Genomic DNA, 22,119 nt, shown 5'->3' on the forward strand with positions numbered 1-22,119 from the left:
ATGGTTTTATAATAATGTGCAAACACAACCTCACTCTGCTCTATACGAGGAGCCAACCACAGCTGTCTGGGTCTTCATCCACCACCTCCACCATCTTTGCTCATCATCATTCACTTAATTGCTGATTGGTTTAAATCAAACTCCACTACAGGTTCAACTCCATTATATAACAGCATGTTGACTTTGGATCTGGTGTGCAGTGCCACCTTAAAAGATGAGGAAACTAAGAGATTACAAAAAAAGAAGTGGAGGAGTTAAAGAGCTGCAGCAGATTAACAGTTTCTGACAGTCATGTGTTAGAAATAGGACGATTAGATGAGCTGAGGGATCCATCTACTGCTCAGTGAAGCCTCATCAGAAACAGTCTCAGTGGAAGGATGGCTCTATTGTTAAGGAAGGACACAGGCAGAAAGACTGGCGTCTGTCACACAGGAACTGGACTGAAAATCAGCTGCACATATTCATCAGTACGTGCAAACATATTATAGGTGTGGAATTCAGGACAGTACCATCAGAAGTTGATCCACTGTGCAAATGTCTGATTGGCAGTGGCTTCATTTTTCACTATGAACAAACTGCTAATGCAGCATCACAGGACGTCAGCCATGGATTGGCCTCCCCAGACCTCAACATTACTGAAACATCTTAACAGAGGATGGAAACAAAGGGAACCAACATCCAAGAAAAGAGCTGCTGCTGAAAACTTCCTCACAGAAAACACAAACAAGCTTGACTAAGAGACTCCAGGCTGTGCTGAATTATAAAGGTGGACTGACCTCCAGGGTCCTTAGTATCATATAAGCTCAGTTTGTGTCTTATATACTTTCCATTTATATAACAAAATATATAGAAAGGAGGGTGGTTTAAGATGTCTGTAGAGTTTTATTCATTATCTTTAGACAAACAAAGAAAGCACCATCCATTCGTCTCCAGTCTGTATGAAAAACAGGGGAAAGGTCAAATCAAACCTTTGAAATTCCTTTCACAATAAATCCATAAATAAACAAAATAAAACATAGAAAAGTGTTTAAACCCACTTTTCCATAAAGCTGTCAATAGGAAATGTTCCAGTAAACATGTCTGTGTTTCTGCTGTTTTCCTTTCATGCGTCCACAGCTGACAGGAGTCGCCATAGTGACGGGTGGCGTCTCAGCTTCAGCGTGTTGATGGGCACAGCCATGGTTACCACAGCTGGAGTTGGTATACGGCGAGCTGTGAGAGGACAGAGATGGAGAACGCACATTTAACTCTTTAACAGGAGATACGTTACGACTAACAGACGACTGCTGTCTACATGATGTCTTTGCAGCCCTTATGCTACATGTTACACAACTTTTCTTCATGCCAACAAGACTGAGGTGCCACATAGTCGACACATACAGCTGATTATGATGCATGTTTTACTATTGCTATGTTCACATCATCTGCTTGGCTTTATTACTGAAAGCCTGGAGATCCTCTGACGTGTGCATGGCTGATGTGAAGTATGATTAGTCCTACATGACATCAACAACAGAGGCAATGAGAGCTTTGTTGTTAACAGGTTGTAGGTAAAGTCAAATGTCTACTTCTACACTTGTGTTGGGTAAAGTTCTTCTCACTGCAGCAGATTTATATCTGTGCTTTCACAGGGCGTGATGTGGAGCTCAGCGCTGAGGTGCAGGTCTCCTTGGAGACGGCATCCTGGCTGAAATATTATCATGCTTCCAAAACATTTCAGCTTTTATTTTGAAAGAAACAAGACTTGAAAACGAATCCCCTTCTTCCTCTTTGTCTTTGTTCTTCAGAGGAGTGTCACCTGGACAAACTCAGGGCTGTTCTAGAGCCTTTCTTATTATTTGACTCCATAGAAATAAAACTGAATGGAATCAAACAAAAACTCCCAAACAGCTAAAACACTTTGCTTTATTCTCTTTTTTAACAAATACGTTGAAGTCCATCCACAACAACACAGCTGAGATCTCCTTTGTAATCAAGTGTTTACATCCTTTGTACAGATCTGCATACAAAACAATCATTTACGTCCCACAGAAGTCTAGTTACACGTAACTATACAAGAACTGGTGAATGACAGAAACATAAGACACATGATCACAGGTGATAACAAAAAGAGAAAGAATTCATGTGTTAGTGATGTTTTTCAGCCCTGATGGCTCATGTTGGAGAAACAAGCTGAGGTACGTGGAAAGTTCACACACACAAGTGGGCGTGAGCGCGCACACAGAGAGAAACACAACTGAAGCATCTGTTTGCTGTTTCTGCTTTCATCATCTCTGCTGCTGTGTCAGGCTGGGGTCTCTCAGTGACGTGGTTGAGGTGAAGTATGACGAGTATCCCTGATTCAGTCCATCGAGACAAAGGGCAAAGAAAGCTGTTGTTAACAAACTCTATGGTGATGTGGCATTTAGCTCTGACTCTACGCTCTGCTGAATCCTTTGAACCTGCTGATCAGTAAAGCTCTACGTGCTGCAGCAGATTGACCTCATCTGTGTTCACAGGTGTGGACCTCAGCGCTGAGGTGCAGGAGACTTTCATTCAGTTCTCCCTGCAAACAGCATCCAGCCTGGAAATACTGTCATCTTTCCCACAAATGGTGCTCTTATCTCAGAGAAGAAGTCTGATGTAAATAACTGCAATCAACATAACTGCAATCAATAATGCCAACATGATGACTGTTCATAGCTCCTGCTTTGAAATACTGAACTTAAACATTGACCTGATGAAAGATCACAATTCACAGTGGCCCACTGTCAGAATCATTCTGAATATAAACTCATCGAGTTCATCTGAACCTTTCTCAAATGTGCTGTGAATAAATGCTGCTGCAAGCCACTGTGGGAAAGCTGTGTTATTATCATGGAAACATCTGTGACACATTCACAGAGGACGAGGACACAAAGGGACGACACGCAGAGGCTGTGTTAAAGTCAAAAATCCAAATCTTTAGTCCTAAACAGGCAGTGGTTACAAACAGGAAGACGAGCAGTCCATTAAACAGTCTACAGGGTCAAACATACAGAGAATTCAAACAGCTATTAAAAACAAATAACTGGACACTGAAAAACTTCAGTGATGTGTGAGGCACCAAAGGGAAGCAGCTGAGTATATTCAATGAATTCTCTTCAAATACAAAGACAGAAACTCCTACAGGCAGCATGCAAACTGAGCAGGATACACAAAGATCAGAGATTACAAAAGAAATCAGAAAAGGATTTCAAACTTACTGAGAGCAAGGCCTCTGTTACAAATCTGTCTAATAGAAAAACATGCTGTACAGATACAATACGCTCAGTGTTCATGGTCATTTAAAAACTGGCTCTACCTGAACCACTTCAATATTTTATGAAGTCACTGAGTCGACAATTTCTACAGTTTGTTTCCTTCATTGCAGTTAGAGTGCGGCTGGTAAGGATGAAAACACACACAGAGCGTAAATTGTCTTTGTTAGTAACAAACGTCAGCAAAGAAAAGACAAAACACACAAACACTCTCATGATATTCATGAATCATTAGAAAGCATCCAAACATTCTGCTCGTGGACTTTTACAGTCTTATTTGCACTCGCTCATCTTCATAATCATCCTGATCAATACATGACAGGGGAGGCTTTGAGGTAGGCGGGGCTCTCTGCTGATGTCAGCATGAAAGGCAGGACCAGCGTCTGCCACATGTTGGTGAAACATCACAGTACACTGGCGTGGTTTCCTTTCCAGATGTTGGACGTTTGACACTTCAACGTTGAGGCCAACAAGAAGACACCGTTTTGGGTCGGGTTGCTGCAGGGTTTCTAACTGAGCAAAAGCAGAAGCACACAGACCAACAGGGATCAGATGCTGAGTGTTAGAGGAACATCTGTGCTGATCACTGAATGCTGCTGTGGTCTCTTGTTGAAGTTGGCTGGTGGGACAGTCTAATAGTGATATCCTTCCCATCGGAGGAACACTTTTAAAAACACATGCAATACTTTGTTTGTATTACAGTCACAGTTTATCTTATTTTTGTCCTTTAAAAGTGTTGCTGTACTATAAAGTCCTATAATTTGAGGCTAAAATGTCTCAGAGAGTCTCTCTCTCAGAGGATCTCCTTTGAAAGTGGAGACGGCTCTATCCGCTGATCCACGTCACTTTACCTGGATGTTTTCTTTGAAGCTGGATGAAGACTCCTCTCCCTCACTCCTGCTGCAGCTGTGTGGTCCAGTTGGCCTCTGAGGTCACAGTCAACATCTGTAGCAGAAGAGGGGAAATAAAAGTCCAGGTTACCAAAACTGGGAGCTTTTCCAAAATAGAGCGTAACTGGACTTTTTCAGCCTTACAGGCAGATAGTCGTCTGAAGCTGCAGCTTTTTCTTTTTAGCTTTTTCCAATCTCTGCTCTCGGCTTTCTTTGAGAACATGTCTGCTTTCTTGGCATGGGTCTGTCTGCTGTTGGTGAAGAGACTAAATCCACATACTCGCTACTAAGATCTCCTCAAGTAGTCTCAACCAGATTACAGTTTAAGAGTAAATGTCTCCTGAGAGTTTCACCTTGGGGAGATGCTGTCTTGCTAACATGCAATCATGAGCATTAATCTATGAGGTGAAAAAGTCATTTTAAAAGCTCCAGCCACAAGTTTTATTTCATCTGTGTTTTGGTCAGAGTCCCATCAGACCTCCAGAATGGTGTCAGAGTGTTTTCTATCCACGTGATGAGCACAGGCCTCAGGTCCAGACCTCCACGGGCACCATAGCCTCTTTGGAGCTAATAGGTGCAAGAAGGTTTTGTTGGGATAGGAACTGAAGAGGAAACTGACGAGGAAGGCAAGGATCTTCTTCAGCTCCTCCGAGCCGGGACCTCTTTGTGTAGGCCAGCATTGGCCAGGTAGCCCTCCAGCATCGCTGCTCAGATGTTGAAATCTTTCTACGTATACTTTAGGTTCAGCTCTGCAGCCTGGCATTTGGTTAAGCATGACTCAAACATTTGATTTTGTTTAACTGGTTTTAATTATAGTTACTTTTTGTGAACATTTGTTGCAGCATTTAAAAATACATCATTTATTTTCAAACTTTTATTTGATTTAGAGCATCATATTTGACCAACGTAAATGTTTTAATTTCATATAAAATAACCGAAACAGTGAACTAAATATCTGAAATCTTTCCTTCCTTAAAAGTTATAATCCTACTTAAGTTATAGTGCAAACGCTTAAGCAACAAATATACTTGATGCTAATTAATTAATATTTCCCTTTGATGTTGCAACTATGCAGTCACTTCTGTCTTTAAACAAAATAATATTTTCCAGTTACAGAAATCATAAAGTCCAAACTAAAGTGCTACTGTTGCTATATGCATTTTATATAAATCATGGATGATGGTCCTGACATGAAGGAAGAGAAAGTTACAGGTTGCATCCTTTGACTTTGTCTCCGTGCCTTTGGGCGATTTTCAGAAGGACAGATGTTTCTGTTCAATTCTTAAATCAATTTTTTCAAACACAAACACTATTTTAAAGCTTCTAGAGAGTAAAATATTCATGATAATTATAATAACAATAATAAAAACTAAAGCTCTCAGATCCATCAAACCAAGCAGCAGAAAGAACAATAACTGAAGAGAAAACTTTAACCTTGTAGACTTCATTATGTTCCAGCTGCTCTACAGACGCTGTGACCTCGAACTTAAGCAGGTCGTAAAGTATGTGCAGCTCAATAACTTCATAATCAGACCCTGTGGTATTTAGGCAGCAGAACAACTAAGAATAACAACTACAAATAATGTTTTTAGGTTTCTGTTGTACTGCAAGGTTCTGTACAGGAGAACCAAACCAAGAGCAAATATTACGTCTCATTTACACCTGAGCACGAAGAGCCATCAACATTTAGCAAATTGAATCATCTTTGTTTAGATGCAAGAAGAATCATATAGAAAGGAAAAAGTAGAAATAGAAATCCAGAGCAAAGATATCCTCTAATTCAGCGTAGCACATGTGCAGCTGCTGCGATTCACGTAAGCATTCGGCTCGTCGCTGTTGCAGATTTTTCTCTCGCTGTTCTGGCTCACAGCGCTGCAAACACAAAAATAAATATCCCCAAAGGTGTGAAAGGGAGCTAATTAGTAAGAGTATTGTTACTCTCCGTGGTCCAACAGTCAGTTTGGTGAGGAAGGTTCCTAACTGAGAGAAGTGACCCAGAAGTATCTGTGTAGCAGCCACAATGAATCCAGATCATGAGCTTTATTAACTGATCAAAGTCTCTTCTTTCATCTTCTGTATCATTCAGTTTGCATTGGTAATGCCCATTATTGTAATGCTTTTTTAAGACGAGCAAAACTTTATTTCACTTTGGGTTAGCTGGGATAAGTGATGGATGGAGGGAATTTTACTTCAGCCACAGAAATCCTAAACAGGAAGGAGGAGCAGAGTTACAGTGGATCACTATCCAGCAGGGAAACAAGGTTTATTTCAATTTCTTGGCCATGAGTGAGATTTACTGAGTGGGCAAATAGGGAGACGACACCATCAGATCCCGAGCCCTCCATGTGTTAATCAAGAGACGGCTGCTGTGCTACATCCATAAATAATGAATAAATTAGGAGCTAAAGCTGAAAGGACAGTTTATTTGTACCATCTTCACGTGAACACATTCAAGAACATCACAGATGAAGAAAGATTAAAAACTTCCACACTACATAAAGCAAGAAAAATAGTTTTTCTTTCAGGTGGTTTCAGAAAAACAGAAACATCAAACATCTCCAAGACTCTCTTTGAAAGAACTAAAAACCTTTGTTCTCATGGTCCAATCATGAGTGAACTCCCCGATGAAGCCTTGTGTGCTAAAACATGTCAGAGTTTTAAAGGTTAAACATGAGTTTCCAAAACGTTTTGCTGGAGAACAATGAACTATTTGACTGAGTTTCAATCATTTACAGACGAGCAAAACCAGGACAGAGAAAAAAGGACAAAACTGACTCAGTAAAAAACAAAAGAAGATCCCATGTAGATCTGTATTATGTAGAAGTTCAGCCCAGCAACCAGTTCAGTTCAACACAAGTTTAAATGATTCTATCTGAACTCTGTGGAGCCTGATCTCAAGCTTTTTGAGTCTGACACAGAAACCAGAGGATCTTTCTGTGTCTTCAGATTCACTGTGATCCAGTGATGGGAGTGATTTCAGCCCTGAGTGATCGCGCTGATGTTTGCACAGAGCAGACAATGAGGTGAATGTTTGGGCACATTGGTAACAGTGAAACAGTTTATTAGTAACGTGGGATTGTTTGTGTGCAGAGTATGATCTGAGATTCCTGAAGCTCTTGTCACACTGGTCACAGCTGTAGTTTCCTTCCATGTGTGTACGTTCATGAATGTTACGACTACCTGACCGTGAGAAGCTTCTCTCACAGTGTCTGCACTTGTGTGGTTTCTCTCCTGTGTGGACTCGTTTGTGTGTTTTAAGCTGATCTGCAGTGGTGAAGGATGACCCACACTGATCACAGAGGTGCTTTTTAACCCCACTGTGAATCAGTTCATGTCGTTTTAACTCACTTGGTGTGGTGAAGCTTCTCCCACATTCTTTGCAGTATTTCAGTTTGTCTCCAGTGTGTCTACGTTGATGTAGTTTTAGGGTCTTTTGCCGACTGAAAGTTTTTCCACAGAGGTCACAATGAAAGTCTTTCCCACCACCACAGTGATGACAGGGTTGAGAACTGGATCCATCTGTGTCGCTCTGCTTCTAAACAAAGACACAAAGACAGTGTAAGTCAGTCCTTCAACATTTGTATCCTGAACGTCGCCTGAAATAAAGAGCATCTCTGCAGACGTCCAACTACATTTGACTGTTTCAGTTAACACACTCAGTTTACTGGGCTGCAATAACTACAATACTACCACCATAATACTACAGTAATACTAAAATCATAACTGAAAGGAAAATCTGAATAATCACTCAGAGCTGCTTTTCCATGCAGTAGAATTGCTAACATGCTAACACAGTTTAATGAGCAGAGTTGTTCCAAACAGTCAGGCTAAAATGACAAGATAACAATATAAATACATACCTCACAGTAGCTGCACTTGTAGAGTCTCTTTCTGGTGTGGATCTGTTGGTGTTCTCTCAGGTGCTGTGGAGTTTTAAAAGTCTTCTCACACAGGTCACATCGATAAGGTCTCTCCTCAGTGTGGGTAAACATGTGTCGTTGTAACTGTGCATCTGTTGTAAAGTATTTGCCACACTGTTCACAGCAGTACACATCATGTCTGGTGTGAATGTGTAGGTGTGTATTTCGGCTCCCTCTCTGGCTGAAAGTTTTTCCACAGATGTCACAGCTGTATGCCTTAATTCCAGAGTGGGTAACTAGATGCCTCTGTAAGTGGCTACTGTGAGTAAAAGCTCTGCCACACTGATCACAGCTGTATGCCTTAATTCCAGAGTGGGTAACTAGATGACTCTGTAAGCTGCTACTGCGAGTAAAAGCTCTGCCACACTGATCACAGCTGTACGCTTTAACTCCACTGTGGATGAGTTGGTGTTGTTTTAGGGAACCCTTCAAGGAAAAAGACTTTCCACACAAGTCACAGCTGAACGGTCTCTCTCCAGTGTGGATGACCTGATGCTGTTTAAGTGAAGCCTTCACAGTAAAACCCTTCCCACACTCGTCACAGCTGTATGCCTTAATTCCAGAGTGGGTAACTAGATGCCTCTGTAAGCTGCTACTGTGAGTAAAAGCTCTGCCACACAAGTCACAGCTGAACGGTCTCTCTCCAGTGTGGATGACCTGATGCCGTTTTTTTTTAGCCCTCAGAGTAAAACCCTTCCCACACTCGTCACAGGTGTGTTTTTTCTCTCCCTTTCTTCTGTGAGGTTTGTCGGCCTCCTGAGAGCGCTGACTTCTGGCTCCATGTTGGTCCTGCAGTGACAGAGATACAAACAGAGGCAGTGAGTGAAATGCAGTCGTGGAACAAACTCAACCTTCAAACTCCATTAACACTAGTTTTAAACCTGAAGGTGGAGCGTGGCACCAAACACCTTAAAGGTCTCTTATCCCCACCTGCTGGTAGTTCTAACACATTACATCCAACCTGCTGTTAAAGATAATTCATGACTGTTCAAACACTAAAATCACACACACACACACACACACACACACACACACACACACACACACACACACACATTATTTTATAATTTAGATTATTTTGTTGTTTCCTATTACATATTTCTATAATTTGTATAAATTTATACAGAATTATTCAGTGATAATAAATCCTATGTTTGTTTATTCTAAAGGAACCCCGTTAGCTTCCACAACAGATGTTGCTCGTCTTCCGTCAAATACTCACATAAAATATTACACAATAAAGTGGATTCAAGATATCCACATAATTTCACTCTTACATCCACAGTGAGGTTTCACAATTGTTCAAATATAAGCAATCAATAATAATAATAATAATAATATCAATAACATTGAGGCACATTACACAAATTTCAAAAACAAATCATGTCTTACAATATTTACAACAACTAAAAGCTCTGTAAATCGGCTTTTAAGTGTTCATTGAAGTTTTGAATAATTCTCTAATTTTTTAAGGCAACTTATTCCACTTAAAAGTTGCTCTAAATGTAACAGTTTTACAAAACGTTACTTTTAACTCGAGCATTTACTAAATTGCAGCTTGTTGAAAACTGTGTAATATGATGATGTATTTCATCTGGATACTGCAGCTGAGCAGAATAAATGTGGTGTGTTTAACAGAATTGCTTTCTTTAGAACTACAAGTAAGCCATAGAATATTTTAGCCTGTACAGGAAGCCAAGAAAGGTTATTATGCATTTGATCAATATTAGTATAGTATGAACATCTTCACACATCTGGACGCCTTATTCTGGACTAACTGAAGTCTGTTAAGATCTGTCTTATTAGCTGCTGACCAAATGATTGAACAATACTCCAGATGAGACATTACTAGTGCATTAATGACATCTTTCATAATGAAGAAGTGATACACAAAGAGCATTTCATAGCCATAGCTATGCCTTGTCGGCAGAGTTATGTGACATTAGTGATGTTTGTACTTTCAGTGTTAACTTGGTTTTAAAGCCTTTAAAATATACGCCGTTCAATAGTCGACCTTAATCTGACAGAGAATGTGATGATTTTGTGGATAATTAAAATCAGTCATATATCCACAAACACAACAAGCTGAAAGTCAGTGATGCTGCTCGGTTTGCAGTCCTGAACATCACGGCACAAGCAGGATCCACTGCACTGTTAATGTTAGCTGTGTTATATTGCTGCCTCTGTTCGGTGGTGTCGAGCCAAACGCACTTTAACGTGTGTTTGAACGAGCTGATGGTTCACTCGTTAAGCTGAAAGAAAGATGCTTTAATCACAGCAGTCACACATGTGTCCACTGCACCATCTGGAACTCTTCTTGTTTACACTCGTAATAACACAAACACTAAATCCTGCTTCTCTGGTGCTGTTGTGTAGCAGTGTGTACACCTGAGACTGTCACCTGTCTGTCTGTCCTGCACTCTCTCTGTTTCTTTCTCTCTGATTGTGGAATAAAAGTATGAACATGTGTTTATAAGTTACACTTGTGTTTGAATCCTGCAGCTTATCACACATTTGATTTCCATGTGTGACGACTGCAAGTGTCCAGAGTGAGGACAGACTGAGGGAGCCACTGCTGCACATCATCTGTGAGGCTTTGCAGCCCTGATGATCCACCAGGACAAACTCAGCAGTGTGTGAGGAAGAGGAGGAGGAAGAGCCAGCAGCAGCTGACAGATGGAGAGAATAGACAGACTGTTCCCTGTTTGTGAAGGACTGCTAGGAAAGTTTAACATAACTGTCTGTGCTGAATCAGTCTTATTAGGTAATGTTCAAATAATGTGATCATCCCAGTGTTTCCAGTGTGGGAGAAAGTACTCAGGGCCTTCAAGTTACACACTATGAAAGGCAGCAACAAGTTTAATGTTCAGAAACCTAAAGTCTGTATCAGCAGCAGGATGGAGCTAAAAATAAATGTTGGTTTCAGTTCTATGAAGCTTTGAGTATTTTGGATCAGTAGCTGCTGTGTTTGTTGCATCATATTGCTGTAACTGTTTATATGCTTTATATATTCTGAGCTAAGTTGATCTATAGTGTTACATCATATTCTATAAGGATGTTATGTGTTTGTAGACTTTCTGCCCAGTTTGACCCATTTAGCAGAAGTCAGCCTGTTTAAGGCTCTGATATCTATTCTGTGTGACTTACAGCAGTTATGACATGGTCTGATTTTCTCACCCAATAAAGGAATATTTCATTCTATCAGACACAGTTATCACAGCTCCTACATTGGCTTTTTACACATATATGTAAGCATTGAGCCACATTTAGTACCAACATACTGAAGGAACAATATTTGTCTCTTATATATGATACATCTGTATACACACTGTCACAGATACTTGTCTGTGAGTGAAGTGATTAATATGATAACTATAATATTGGCCATATTATATTTACATTACCACAGTGAGATGACTTTAGTCTCATGAACAACATCAGCTAATTGTTATTTACAGCTAATCTTAAACGACTGTTCAGCACAGAAATGAAGCCCAACAATCATGTTTCACAGTCCTGTGGTCTCAGCCTCAGATACTCATCAAATCACACAGAGCTCATGTAGAAACAAATGAACTAAATATGTTCTCCTTCATTTCTGTCAAACAAAGCTGTATGAAACGTTTCCAGCTGTTAGTATCATGGTTGCTAGGCAACCTGGGCAGCGCGACAGAGGCTAGACGTCCCATTTCACGAGCCTACGAGCCTCGCACTTCAGCCTTAGCGGTCTTTGAGTCCGCGGCCCTTGAGGACTTTAAAGCTGCAGAACCTGAATCGGGATACAGCCATGATGATCTCCAGCCTCGTGCTCGCCAACATTCTCACCTGAGTTAAGAAGACGATCACTGAAATGGTCTCAGCAGGTCCTTCGATGACAGCAATGAAATGCAGTGGTAAGGCTTTTTGGGGATTAAGTTCGTTTTCATGGCAAAGAAGGACGATGCAGTTCATCTGATCACTCCTCATAACATTCTGGAGTGCAGGCAAAATGCTATTATAAAAACTTAAGCAGCAACTTCTCCAGGTTCCAATATTTATGCAATTCTCAAACCTTTTGGCCACGACTGTATAACCTCTTCTGAAGTTTAGTGGATATTATACATGGTTATGCTCAGGATGTGTCGGCCAGTTTCCACTGGAAACGCCTTTTGGTTAAACTGTCAGCGAGGAATTTGCATTTGCACTGTTACATTTTTATATAACTTTAATGCACATAAACAACAGCTGCTTGTTTCAGTGAAAATACATTGATGGCTTTTTAATAAAGTTGTGCAGCTGTAAAGTATTTTGTCTGGTGTCAATTCTATCGTCAGCTACATCGTTATGGCAAATGTTCAAATGTATACAGGGAGTGCAGAATTATTAGGCAAATGAGTAGTTTGTCCACATCATCCTCTTCATGCATGTTGTCTTACTCCAAGCTGTATAGGCTCGAAAGCCTACTACCAATTAAGCATATTAGGTGATGTGCATCTCTGTAATGAGAAGGGGTGTGGTCTAATGACATCAACACCCTATATCAGGTGTGCAGAATTATTAGGCAACGGGTCAAAAGAAGGACTTGACAGGCTCAGAAAAGTCAAATATAGTGAGATATCTTGCAGAGGGATGCAGCAGTCTCAAAATTGCAAAGCTTCTGAAGCGTGATCATCGAACAATCAAGAGTTTCATTCAGAATAGTCAACAGGGTCGCAAGAAGCGTGTGGAAAAACCAAGGCGCAAAATAACTGCCCATGAACTGAGAAAAGTCAAGCGTGCAGCTGCCAAGATGCCACTTGCCACCAGTTTGGCCATATTTCAGAGCTGCAACATCACTGGAGTGCCCAAAAGCACAAGGTGTGCAATACTCAGAGACATGGCCAAGGTAAGAAAGGCTGAAAGACGACCACCACTGAACAAGACACACAAGATGACGGCGCGTGAACAACGCGAGGCTCAGTGTCTCTCCAGAATCTGCTATTTAGCGGTTTTTTATCTACTTTTAACCGGATTATTCGTCCAGAATTGCTGTGCGTTGCTGACCTACAGCAGACAGGAGCTTCTGGACATCTGGACTCACAACTCCAACAGTTTTATCGCCGATCTCCGACTCATCCCAGAGATCTCCAGAACACCGGAGGACTCCCCGGCCGGGGAGAGTGGGCATATTCTGATAATTTATGATATTATAATTCTGATAATTTATCAGTACTGACTTCATCAGAATTGTGAGCATCGCAGCAGATGCCTTTGTGTGAAAGTAACTGAGAATAAAACACAGAAAAACATGAAGGAGATTTTCCTGGTCTGGCTTTTTATAGCAGATAACCTTAAAATATTCTACAATGTACTGCATATAAAGTTTAAATTTCTTCAGTATTGAACAACAGAAAAAACAGGCTTTCTTGTTCGAGGTCATTTAAGTGAAAAAAAGAAAAAGAAAAGAAAAAGACAGCAACCACAGCGCTGTAAACAACGGTAGACTGGTGGGTAATAAGCGAATGAATAATACAGAAAACAGAGATTGGAGACGGGAAACTGTTCTTGAAGTACAGAGAGAGATAGAGAGAGCTAGCTGTGCATGAAGTGCCATTTTAATAGTCGTGGAAGCAAAACAGCAAAATTCAGCTCAGTGAATTTTGGTTGGAGAGACAAAACCTGCAGCTCAGAATCAGCGCAAAAAGACGTAAACACAGCGCGGACCGGACGCATCAGGATCGCTAAGCACCGACAGCGTGTCCGTCTACAGGCCGTCGGGTGAGAAAGCCGAGAAAGACAAAGTTAATTCTGATGCGTCGGGTCTGTGCTGTGTTTACGTCTTTGTGTGGAATCCGTGTACCTGCTCTCATTTGCTGTTTGGTTGTTGTTGAACTGGTTTTGTGAGCTTTAATCTGAGAATCTGGCGTTTCTGGCAAAACAGTTATATTTAAAAGTCGATTCAGGATTTAATGAATCGATATCGCTTTATTCAAGCTACTCACCTCCCACGTCCACCTGCACTTTCAACTGGACCACGGCCAATCAGAGAGGTCCCGCCCCTGACTATCTCTGATTGGTTTAGTCCACGATAGGGGCAAAATGTGTGTCTGTTGTTGACCACAGGGAAGGTTGCAGATTTTTTTTTTTTTTTTTTTTGCTACCCGAACAGTTGGTCGCACAGGTGCAACCAAATTTTTTTTTTTAGTCGCACCACTGAAAAATTGGTCGCACTCTAGAGCCCTGGAGCGTGTTCTGGGGAGCTTGCAGGAGTGCTGACAGACATATTCAGTCTGTCCTTGGCCCACGCTGTGGTACCGGCCTGCTTCAAATCCACCTCCATCGTCCCGATACCCAAAAACTCCAACCCATCTTGCCTCAATGACTACCGCCCAGTAGCACTCACCCCCATCATCACTAAGTGCTTAGAGCAGCTGGTCCTAGCACACTTCAAATCCTGTCTCCCCCCCACCCTGGACCCCCACCAATTCGCATACCGCCAGAACAGGAGCACAGAGGATGCTTTCTCCATCGCACTGCACTCTGTCCTCTCACACCTGGACAACAACAACACCTACGCCAGAATGCTGTTTATAGACTTCAGTTCAGCATTCAATACAATCCACCCCTCACAACTCATCAGGAAACTGACAGACCTGGGCATCAGTTCCCTCATCTGCAAATGGTTACTGGACTTCCTGACCAATCGCCCCCAATATGTCCGGCTGGATAACCACTGCTCATCAACCATCACAATGAACACCGGTGTACCACAAGGCTGTGTGATGAGCCCTTTCCTCTACTCCCTCTTCACCCACGACTGCAGACCTGCTGATGGTTCCAACACCATCATTAAGTTTGCAGATGACACCACGGTGATTGGCCTCATCAGTGACAACGATGAGGCCGCCTACAGGGAGGAGGTGGATCGTCTGGCTGAGTGGTGCGACACAAACAACCTGCTGCTTAACACCGAGAAGACCAAGGAGCTCATCGTGGACTACAGGAGGAATGCTGACCCACATCCACCCATCCACATTAAGGGGATGGCTGTGGAGCGTGTGAGCAGCTTCAAGTTCCTGGGAGTCCACATCTCCGAGGATCTCACCTGGTCGACCAACTGCTCCAAGCTGGTCAAGAAGGCTCACCAGCGCCTCTTCTTCTTGAGGACTCTGAGGAAGAACCACCTGTCCTCAGACATCCTGGTGAACTTCTATCGTTGCACCATCGAGAGCATCCTGACCAACTGTATAACAGTCTGGTACGGGAACTGCTCTGCCTCGGACCGGAAGGCGTTGCAGAGGGTCGTGAAAACTGCCCAGCGCATCGCCGGAGCACCACTTCCTGCCATAAAAGACAGCTACAGGAAGCGGTGTCTGAAAAGGGCTGGGAAAATCATCAAAGACCCCAGTCACCCATCACATGGACTCTTCACCCTCCTGCCCTCTGGGAGGCGCTACAGGAGCCTCCGGACTAAGACCACCAGGTACCGGAACAGCTTCTTCCCCACAGCTGTCAGACTCCTGAACTCTGCCTCCTGACATCTGACCCACGTTAACTTATGGACTCAACATACACACACCCACAATGGACAACTGTACCCTATTAGAATCACCTTGTTGTTGAATTGTGCTATACAAATAAATTTGCCTTGCCTTGCCTATTTCAGGAAGCCGGTTTAGAAAACTCAGAGTGAAAAACGATACTCAGGGTTGAGTAACCCCGAAATGTCCAACTCGGAATATTCGGTTTCAGAAAAGCTGATAACAAGTAGTTCAATCAACGCAGAGTTGCTTTAACCCCAAGTTAAGCACACGCACGAGGATACATAAAGCCCTGATTAGTGGAGCACAGATTAAGCGAGTCACCATGGAGACGGAGGGAAAGAAGGCGCGGTCAATGTATTTTACAGCGCTTGAGGCCGAAATTCTGATGGCAGCATATGCCGATAACATGCAAATTTTGCAGAAAAAAAGTAACACAGCCTCAGCTGCAAAAGAAAGGTAGCATGCATGGCAAAACATAGCCGACAGAGTCAATGCGTGCGTGTTAATATAAACATTGATCTAGGGATTTCCACCCATTTAACACGTTATTTTATTGTGTGGATGCCCTCAATGGGCATCCACACTATTGAGTTCCTGTTTCTCTTTATTCTTTATTGTGTGGATGCTTTAAGCATCCACACTATTGAGTTCCTTCTTGGTGTTTCCGTACACTTTTCGCCGTGGATCTACTTCCACAATTTTCAGCCGATTTTCACCGTTCAAATTTTAAACTATTCTGCTATTTCTGCTAATAACGGCTATGTCTTTTGGTATTTTTCACTATTATACTTTTTAAAATATTAAGCTTTTTTCCTTTAATTTGAAATGAATGGGAAACTTTGCAATTCTGCTAAAATTAGCTTGTTTTTGAAACTTAACTACTTCCTCATATTTTCACGTAGAACAACCATTCAAACTTTAAAATGTTCTCAAATTATTGGGCTATTCAGGTATAAATCAGCTTTTTCAAATCTTTTACCGTTTTACTTTTATGCTTCTTAAAGTTTTGAGTTGCAAAATTGTGATTTCTCACAAAATACATGCGTTGTTATTGTTGCCACTGAAGGTTTCGCAGTCTTCTCTTCATGTCCGAACAACTTCTTGCTACTTGCTCAAATTTCACTCAACTTCCACAAATTATACATCAAAACGTAGGTATTTTTGCTGGCTTTCTGAAAATGTCACTATCATTGTTGTGGAATTTATAGAATTTTGGCAAATCTCCTCAGACCAACAGAAAGTCGGAAAACTCTCCATAGAAAGTCAATGGAGAGTTTGTTCAAAATCACCGCTTGATTTCTGTAATGAGAGGCATTTTCGAATTGTCATATCTCCTTAATCTCCTTTGTGCTAAACCAGAGTATTTGTGCTGAAACACAGTATTTCTGCCAAATGATAGTATTTCTGTCAAATGATAGTATTTGTGCTAAACCATAGTATTAATTTAAAATGACAATATTCATAGTTCATCACAGTGTCTCTGGTAAATCACAGTATTTCTGCTATGTTGTACTATTTTTCTAAATCATAGTGTTTCCGTAATGTTTAAGTATTTTTGGCTAAATATATTCTTTCTGTTATCTTATACTATTTTTCCTAAATTCTTGTATTTTTGAGAAGTTATCATGTTTCTGGTAAGTTACAATATTTCTGCTAAGTTCTGCTATGCTATTGTATTTCTGCCAAGTATTATGTTTCCTCTAAGATGTTGCAGTTCTGCTAAGTTATTCCATTTTAGCAAAGTTCCTTTGCTTCTGCAAAGTTTTTACAATTTCTGCAACTTTTCAGCTAGTTTTTGCATACAGCTTCAGCTTTAAAGCATCCACACTGCATTTTCGCAGGAAATGCAAATTTTTCTAGTTATTCCTGTCGCTTCCGTACGTTTTTTGAGTTCAAACTACTCCCTCAGTTTTCAGCCGATTTTCTCCGTTCAAACTCTAAACTTTTCTGCTCTTTCTGCTAATGCCGGCTATATCTTTTGGTGTTTATTACTATAATACTTTTTAAAATATTACACTTTTTTCCTTTAATTTGTCCCATTGAAATGAATGGAAAACTTCCACAATTCTGCTAAAACTTTCTTGTCTTTGAAACTTAACTGCATGCTCATACTTTCACCTAGAAACTCCATTCAAACTTTAAAATGTTCTCAAATGATTGGGCTATTCGTGTATGATTCAGCTTTTTCAGATCTTCTACCGTTTTCATCTTATCTCTCTTTAAGTCTTCAGTTGCAAAATTGTGATTTTTCAGAAAATACATGCGTTGCTATGGTTGCTATGCAATTAACTCAGAGGGGACAGTGAAACTGTTTGAATTTTCTTTTCATGTCCAAACAACTTCTTGCTACTTGCTCAATTTTCACTCAAGCCTCACAAATTATACATCAAAACGTAGGTATTTTTGCTGGCTTTCAGAAAATGTCACTATCATTGTTGTGGGATTTATAGAATTTTGGCAAATCTCCTCAGATCAACACATGGTCAGAAAACTCTCCATATAAAGTCAATGGAGAGTTTGTTCAAAATCACCGCTGGATTTCTCTAATGAGAGGCATTTTCAAATTGTCATATCTCCTTAACGAAGCAAAGTCAAGACATATGGCTTGTCCCGATATATCTTCAGACACTCCTGATGCTCACAATTCAAGAATTATTTTCTCACCTATTACCGTTCTGAGATGAGTTGGACTTGTTTGAGGGTAGGAAATTTGTCCCTCGCTCAGATTTCATCAGATTTCAAATTCTGGAAATGAGGCACTTTTTTCTCTTGTCATATCTTTTTGATGGATTTCCACAGAGCCCTGAAAATTTCCATGACTGTTCACCAAAGCCTGCTGTTTTTTACGGTGAAAGAATGATTTTGATGCTCCATATAGATCTAGAGTCACCAAAGGTTGTTTGAGAGCAAGTCAAGGCAGTTTTTGCTTCGCTCTACTCAGTTACAGTGTATTACAAGTCATATATCTTTAATAATTTATATTTTATCTCTGAATTATGAAGACCTGAAGATTCCCCCATCTCTTCTGAACAAAACAATGTCTGAATGACCGTTCTAGCCTCTACGGTTAGGAAATTATGGCCATTTGTTCGAGGGGAATCCTGAATGTCAGAAATACACTGAAGAAAACTCACACCTCTCTCTGTGTCTGTGTGTGTAAGGGCTGACTACAGCAGGTGCAGCTAATTTAACTGACCTACATATACCAAGCCCAGACTCTCAACAGCTCCTGTTCCCTTTACTGTCTATGTATGTGTGTCTGTGTATCAGTATTTCTCCTATGTTTAAGTATTACTCCTCAATCATAGTATTTCTGCTAAAGCAAAGTACTTCTACTACATCTTAGTACTTCTGTTAAATCATAGTATTTTTGAAAAATCATAGTATATTTGCCAAATCATGGTATTTGTGCAAAATCATGGTTTTGGGGCCAAATCATAATATTTCTGTTATTTTATAATATATGTGATGAATATAGTATATGTGCCAAATCATAGTATTTATCCCAAATCATAGTATTTATGCCAAATTACAGTATTTCTGCTAAAACGCAGAAATAGTATCTTTTAGCAGGAATTTCTACCAAAAGATAGTACTTCTGCTAAATCAGAGTATTTCTGCCAAATCAGAGTATTCCTGCCAAATCATAGTATTTGTACTGAAACATAATACTTCTGCCCCATCATAGTATTTGTACTAAATCATAGTACTTGTGCCAAATCATAGTATTTGTGCCAAAGCATCGTATTTGTATGGAGTCACAGTATTTCTTCTAAATCATAGTATTTCAATCAAATCTCAGTAGTTGTTGTTAAACCGCAGTATTATTGCCAAATCATAGTATTTGTACCCAATCATAGTATTTCTGCTAAATCATAGCATTTGTGCCAAATCATGGTATTTGTGCAATAACATAGTATGTCTGCAAAACCATAGTATATCTCTTATGTTATAGTATTACTACTAAGGCATAGTACTTGTGCCAAATCATAGTATTTGTTGCACATCATAGTATTGGAACCAAAACATAGTATTTGTCCCAAAGCATCGTATTTGTATGGAATAATAGTATTTCTTCTAAATCATAGTATTTCAATCAAATCTCAGTAGTTGTGTTAAAACACAGTATTATTGCCAAATCACAGTATTTCTGCCAAATCATAGTATTCCTTCAAAATCATAGTACTACTGCAATTTCATAGTATTTGAGCAAAATCATAGTATATGTGAATAATAAAGCCATCAAACATATACAGGCTGTGCAAATACAAACTTCTGTGGTGCATTTGATGACCTGCAGAGGAGAACAAGTCGGGCTTTTCAGCCCTAACACAACCTCTTTGTTCTCAATACTACAAAACCTTCAAAGGCTGATATGCAAGTTTGCATGAATCACCAACACAGTTGTATTTGTTTCTAGTATAGTTATAAATAAGCTGATCAAATATCTGCTGACTGATTAGATCCAGTATCTGTTACAGATGAACTGGATATCACAGCGCATGTTGTTAATCCGTCATATCAAACTAAACCGTGTTGCTGGTGTAAATATCCTCCAATAAAGTCAGATGAGGGCTGCTGTTGCCAGGTAACGATGATGTCACACTGGATCTTCTGATCTTTAGCATCGTAGCGCTCGGAGTCTGATGTTGGCTCATGTGTTGTTAAACACCAACATGACGCTCTACTAGTCAAGGCCTCACCTTAACCCACTGATGCTGATCACACAGACCCACTAATAGAACTGTTTTATCAGGGTTTGATGCAGCGTCAGCATTAATGTCACATTTAATCAGACCACATTTACATTACAAGCCCACTACAACCATATGGAACTCCAAAGTGTTCAAAATTAAATAAATAAATAACTCATGATGAAATAAATAACTATGTGAATAAATAAGACACAGATATGTAATGTGAGAATGATATTGTGAAATAATTGAACACATTTTGAAAAAAAGATCATTATTGTGAAATATATTGCATTCTGCTATTTACCGTATTTTCACGACCATAAGGCGCACTTAAAAGTCTTAGATTTTCTTCAAAAAGTACGGCGCGCCCTATAGCGCAGTGCGCCCTTTGTATTGTAAGGAGGACGTAGTAGAGAACACCATGAGAACGCTAAAGGGTGAAGTGTGTGCGTTGACTTTATTGCACATACCTGTATAAAAGAACAGGTATGTGCGTTATGCAGGACACCGTTGTTTTAACAACCCTGAAAATGGCAAAGAGACACGCTTACGAAGCACAGTTTAAACTGAAGGCCATCAGCTACGCGGAGGAACATGGAAATCGAGCAGCGGCGAGAGAATTTAAGATTAATGAATCGATGGTTCGCAAGTGGAGGAAGCTGGAAAACAAGCTCCGACAGGTCAAGAATACGCAGCTGAGTTTCCGCGGACATAAGGCGATCATCGAGCAAAGAACGAGCGGGAGAAGCGTTTCGACTTCACCATTCGGCTAAAAGCAGTTTCACTTTCACTTTTTATGAAACGGTGCCATTTTTCCATCCGGACCAGGACTACGGTAGCGCAGCAACTTCCAGCGGATTATAAGGAAAAGCTGGCCATCTTCCGCTCCTACTGCAGCAAACACATCGGCGACAAACACATCCAGCGATGGATGACCGATGGAGACCACAGTTTCACCAAGAGTGGAAGGCAGCGCCGGGCGAGTTACGCCACAATTTGCCAATGGATTGTAGATGCTTGGGCTAACATGTCTGCTGGCACTGTTGTAGGAGCTTTCGCAAAAGCCGGCATCATTTCCGAGGAGCCGCACGGCACGGAAAGTGACTCTGACAGTGAAGAAAGTGAACCTGGCATGTTTGATGGAGATTTAGCGCAGCTCTTCAATTCAGACACAGAGGATGAGGACTTCGATGGGTTTGATTGATGATAAAAATGTGAGTACCAAACTTTGTTTTGCTCCTGCTTTATTTTTTAAATACGCACACTTGTATGCTTGTGTGTTGTTGATGATGACGATTACTGGTAATAAAAATGTGAGTAAGGTACCGAACTCAGGTTTGCTCCCGCTTTATTTTTAAATACGCATACGGTACTTGTATGCGCCCTATGATCCAATGCGCCTTATGTGTGTGTTAAATACAGTAATGGCACACATAACTGAGACTGCGCCTTTTAGCACAGTGCGTCTTATGGTCGTGAAAATACGGTAAATTTACTTATTATTGTGAAATATTATTTCATGATCATTATTTTTCACAATAACAGAGATTATTCCTGAGGCATTTTATTTATTCCCAGCCATTTTTAATCCAAAATGTCCTTTTTTTCAAAGTCAGTCTTTATTTCAAAATCCCGTTTTTCCCAATGGCCTATTTATTTCATTATTATTACACATTATTTGACCACGAGCAATCTTTTCTGGTTTGACGCCGTCTTTGTAGCCAGAAACCAGCTCTCTCCTCGGCTTCCTCCACTACACGCTTCCCCCACGCCAGTCTCCTCCGTCACTATAAAGGGGAGAGTCATGAGCTCCATCACCCTCACCTGTGCCG

General features: G+C 40.7%; 1 long non-coding RNA gene across 1 annotated transcript; it reads right to left on the bottom strand.

Annotated features, from left to right (window-relative positions):
* Window positions 1–6,571: 6,571 nt before the first annotated feature.
* LOC146679822 (uncharacterized) lies at window positions 6,572–8,255 on the bottom strand. The gene is made up of 2 exons (XR_014918594.1): window positions 8,029–8,255; window positions 6,572–7,703 (listed from the first exon to the last, which is right to left on the bottom strand). It is a non-coding gene; the product is annotated as an uncharacterized LOC146679822 (long non-coding RNA).
* Between the last annotated feature and the right edge of the window lie 13,864 nt (window positions 8,256–22,119).

This window comes from Copadichromis virginalis, unplaced genomic scaffold, assembly GCF_057382275.1.
Source record: "Copadichromis virginalis isolate Kocher_CV1m ecotype Utaka unplaced genomic scaffold, C_Virginalis_male_GT1.1 unmapped_scaffold_1, whole genome shotgun sequence".
Classification (NCBI taxonomy): domain Eukaryota; kingdom Metazoa; phylum Chordata; class Actinopteri; order Cichliformes; family Cichlidae; genus Copadichromis; species Copadichromis virginalis.